This window comes from Cibotium barometz, chromosome 62 (assembly GCF_041138505.1).
Source record: "Cibotium barometz isolate CiBa-2024 chromosome 62, ASM4113850v1, whole genome shotgun sequence".
Classification (NCBI taxonomy): Eukaryota; Viridiplantae; Streptophyta; class Polypodiopsida; order Cyatheales; family Cibotiaceae; genus Cibotium; species Cibotium barometz.
The window spans coordinates 17,094,683-17,100,068 of NC_141107.1; positions in this window are offsets into that span (position 1 = coordinate 17,094,683).

A 5,386-nucleotide genomic window follows, 5' to 3' on the forward strand; every position below is an offset into this window, starting at 1 on the left:
TATCAAAGAAGGAAAGAAAACCGATGAGGATTTTAAGATCAAGCTTTGTGAGCAAGTTGGACTTATCACAAATAAACCTAGAAGGGGTGAGAGATTAAGTAAAGATAATACTAAAGGGCACGACAACTTCTTCCAGCTTGCCTTTTGTGATGGTGAGATTTGGGACCTTCAAGAGAAAGGGAAGAAGGAAAAATCACAGGTCATAAAGTAAAGCTTCAATCTGTAAGTCAAAGAGGGAGTGGCAGCAATGAAGATTCTCTTAGGATCATTCCGGAGGAAATGAAGATAACAAATTGGCATTGTTTGCAAGGCATTCGTGTGAGAAGAACATCATCATTAGTGTTCTTTCTCATGTCAAAGCTGGGAGTCTCTCTTTGGATGACATGGGAAAGGAGTTTGATAAGTAAGTTTATCCTTTTTTGTTTTTACTATCGTTATAGTGAAGTTCTTTTGTTTCTTGCATGCTCATTTCACATTACTTTTTCTTATGCTTTTTTTTTGGCAAATGCAAAGAATCATGATTGAGAAGCTTAATTACAAAAACTGGGCTGAAGTACAGACATACCATCCTCATATAAGTCAATTAAGCTCAGTTGAATGTTTCATCTCTACCTCTTCAAGTCACACTAAGATTTTTTTCCACTTTACTCATTTTTTAAAAGACTATTGGAGTGTTTATAACTTAGTCACTTCTTCGATCTTTTTTCTCAAGTCTTTCTTTCTTTTCCTTAAAGTACTAGATTTTACTGAACAACCTTGTTCTTTTGTTTTATTAAAGTTACTAAGTCAACTTTAATTTAGGTCCCTAGATTTTAAATATTTTTTTAACACTTTGTTCTTGTTTTTTTTTGGTAGAATAAAAGCCCACGTACTCCTCTAAAAAACATTCCTGAAGAGTTTGAAAAATACTTGGCACGAGCTTGAAATGGAAGGAAAAGGTTGGAAGAGTCTCAAGATTTGGAGAACGTTCCAAGCTTATTGACCTACCTTTCAAAGAACATGGATGATCCTCTTATTAGCTGGTGTTTTCATGAGGGTAGACTTAAGAACATGGAGAGATTTCTCTCAGTTCGTCCTTATGTTCTAGCCATTTGCTGATGCACAATATGGCTTTAAAGCATCATACTATGTGAAGAATGATGATGTTAAATATGGTGTTTCTGCTTACAAAATATTAATTGAAGCTTTTAGAAAGGTAGCTTCTTGTGAGTCTTGGGAAATGGTCTTCTTTCATGCCCATGACCAAATATCCACTGCAAAGAAAGATTTTATTGATAACCAAATGGTTCACCAACTTTGCATCTAGTAAGCAACTTCTCTTTTAGAGAACTCTTCATTTTACTTCCTTGACTTTGTTTGTATCTTACTTACTTGCCTTTGTCTTTTTTCTATTGGTAAGCAACTTGTCCTTTAGAGAACTCTCCATTTTACTTCCTTGATTTTGTTTGTATATTAGTTACGTACCTTTGTCTTTTTTCCATTATAGGACTAAGCAAAACATTCAAGGTTACAAACTTGATAGACTTCCGAGTTTGCTATAATCGTTTTTCACTCTCCTACTAGACTTAGTGGCAGAGGGAGTTTTAATTTTGCTATATAATCGCACAAATATTTTTGACCACACTTCACTATTGCAACTGCCACTTGATCACACTCAATGCTAGCTAGCCACGCTTGCCCACTACTCACATTTATGGTCCATGGGCCTATCTCCATAAATCTTCTGTCTTTTTCTCACCTTAAACTCACTATCATGTGACCCTTAGAAAGGGACTCTTGAAGGGGCTAAGAAATCTAGTTGTGATCCTTCAACCACCTTTATGGAGTTAGAACAACCCCTAGCACCCCCACCCCCGTGGTCCTCTTTCCCTTCCCTTGCATTCCTCTCAAACAAATCACTTAGCTTCTCATCCTCCTTTGCTCATCCAACAAAAAATGGACCCAACTTTTGTGTCTTAAGTCCTCTCTCTCTCTCTCTCTCTCTCTCTCTCTCACACACACACACACACACACACACACACACACACACACACAGAGGATTTGCATAGAAGAGGCAAGACATGGGTAACTACCAAAAGGGGAGGAAGTGATGGAAATGGACCTTGGGTGGTGGGAGTGCTTTCTCTGTGTACAATTACATAGCACTTTGTAGGAGTACACAATATTACTAGTATAGAGCTAAAGAGATATGTGTATTTAGGCTATTTCACTTCGAAACTTATAGAGTCAAAATGAAAAGCCCTTGTTAAAGTCCTCAATAAAACTTTAAGTGTAATTGATTGGGACACTTTCCTCTATAAAGGGTGTTCATCTTTAAAGATAGTGGATGGAATAAATGGAAATGGTGAGGTAGACTCTAGAGGACCCTACTCTCATTGAAAAGTGAACAGTAGTTTTGAAGACTACTTTTTTGAACAAAATTCAAAAGAAAATGATAGAGCGTAGACTTCAAGGCTTGTGGAAATTAGATAAGGCTTGTGGAAAATGATAGAGCGTAGACTTCAAGACTTCAAGGCTTGTGGAAATTAGATAAGGCTTGTGGAAATTAGATAAGTGGGCTAGGAACCTTGCTCTTAAAACTAAAAGGCCCACCTTCCATGCCCATGCCTCTTATAGCATACATGGGATTACGATATTCTGAGGTAGTGATTATCAAAATAAGGAACAAGGAATGAGGATATAATCAAGGTTTATACTTTATATCTTTAATAAGAAGTTGAGCTTGGATGACAAAAGAGTTTCTTGTCCTATGCTTTTAGACTTTTTTATGGTTTATGCATGCTCTATTGAAAGAATGACCTAATTTTGTTTAGCATTTATTATAAACTAAATATTATAGAAAATGGGAGAAGAAGGGAACACTAGGTGAGAGGGTGGGGGATGGCATCCTCAAGATGTTGATGCAAAAATTGCTTGCCAAACATCATTGAACTCATTCTTTTAGTTGGAAAGTGGACGGTGGGTTCAAGGTGCACAATAACAAAAAAAAAGGCAATGTGAACAAATAATCAAGACATCATTGTGTCAAAGACACAATTGAGCGACTTTGTGATTATGCAACTAGTGGTCAAATGGACCAACCACATAGGTGTGAGTCTCCTTCCACCACCATGCTTAATTCATAGTAACCTAATTAGTTAACAACTAATGACAAGGAATGCACAACTTTTGGCCATGTGTGAACAAGCCCTTGTGCATACGTTGATTGAAGCTTACAAAAACATCATCAAAGGAGGGGCAAATGTTATGGACTTCATTAATATTCAAAGGTTGGACATTCCCATAATAGGAACTTATCCTCCTCAAAGATTGTCATTGCTACACTAGTATCCACCATACATCGATACACACCCTTGCGAAGCATGCATGAATCCACCCATTTCTATGGCATGGGCAACCATCAAGTATGTGAAACACCCCTATGCATGTACGTGTTGGGGGATAGATGGTCAATGTGTATGGTGAAAATAGACTTGCAAGGTAGTTGGGCCAAATGGTGTGAACCTAAAAGATTTTAAAATCACACCTCCCAACTAAATATAGAACCACTTCTTGTAAGCTTCTATGGCACAAATAAGAAAGTCAAAACACACACCTCTCCCAATCTAGGACTAATCAATCCAAGATTGATAATACATATTAGTAAATGGGGGCTATTGTCCCAATTAACTAATGCTAAGGTCTAGCCTTAGCATGTACTAAATTTAAAAGCTTTCCAAATTGAAAAGTGAAGGGTACCCACTTGCCAACTACATGGCATGTGGCTGCAGAGCCTACACCCTCCCCAATCTCTCCTAAATCTTTCTTTCACCCTCCTTGATCCATCCTTCACCTATGTCCTCCAAAGATTATTGATAGGTGAGCGATCCTTTTTATCAGTAACCTTAGTGTGTGTGTGTGTGTGTGTGTGTGGGAGAGAGAGAGAGAGAGAGAGAGCCAATTGTATGAACTACTAGACACACTACAAGGACGTAGACAAAGAAGCAACGGGCTATGCCTTAAAGGAGTAATGAAACTGCTTTCGATGAGTTAATGACAAAGTGTTTCTTTGTTCGAGTCCAAGGACGGCTCCGGCCGCGCGTGACCCCAGCTAGAAAACTAAAAAAACAAAGAAGGAACATGGCGGATTTTTTATTACAAGCGGGAACATCTGAACAAAATGGAAATAGATAAAGTATATAAGAGGCAAAATACTATGCCAAAATTAAGGGATGCAACCGAAAATTGGCATGAGGGTGTCAACTTCTATGGTTAGGCATTTAAAAAAAGTTATAAAACCGGCATATATAGTAGAGATTTCAACAACAAAAATGGGGTTGTCCTTATTTTGATTGGTTGAAAAATACCTCTTTTTTGAGCAAGAAAGGAGGTGCAAAATTAGAGTCTAATTATAATTAGCCTTTCCTAAAAATAATAATAGTTATTTAGGGGTGGGGTCACATTAAGGTGGGGACCTTTGTCCACATCGGATTCCCCGTCCCCTCACTCTTAGAAAAAAAACAAAAAAATAATATTAGTTATCTGGAGTAATTATTTACGGCGGTTGAAATGTCTACAGTGTACACGTTTACACTAAGTCAATTTCAGAATGGTGACGTGGACCTAAAACGCGGCTTTGAACTTCAATAGCCTAACCAAAACCGCGCATGGAACATTCAATACATCCTACGTTGCGCTTCTATTTTAAGCTCTGTCCACTTGGCAGCACAACGTGCTCAAAAAGGCCATCGTTGCAAGGCTGTTCGCTGACCTGGCATCCATCCCGTCGGTGGTGACAGGGGGCTGTCTGATGTCGTTGCAGCTGGAGTGGCACGGCTGCTGCCGCCTGTTTATTTTCCCCGTTGCTGAGTCTTCACCTCCTAATCGGCCCTTCAGCTGCGGCGTGGAGTCTGCACCATACCTTTCATCCGCCATAGCCAAAAGCCGCTTCTTCTTCTTCTTCTTCTTCTTCTTATTGAGCTGCATTTTGCATCTCACCTTGTTCTTCTCTCTCTCTCTCTCTAGAGCCCTCCCCTCTTGCTCCTGCTCGAAAGAAGCCCTTTCTCCGATTGACAGTAGCCATCAACACACAGATTGCCCGCAAACTAAAGAGCTTTTAACGTTTTCATTCTGATAGAAATCTTATTACTTTAGCGTTTCAATTTGCTAGAATTTGGATTCAGGAAGATGCTTTGGATGAGCTCCCATGGCTATGGCTTAATCTAGCTGTCGGCAATTGTTCATATGCAGAGGTTTTCTGTGTGTGTGTTGCCACGCCTAAGGGGGGTTTAAGACGAGCATCAGTCTGTGTCCTCCCAAACAGGTTGTGAGAGTCACCTAGAAACAAAGCAAGCAGAGGGAAAGTGAGAGAGAGGCCGACATTGTGGTCTTCTTGCCATGTCTCTGC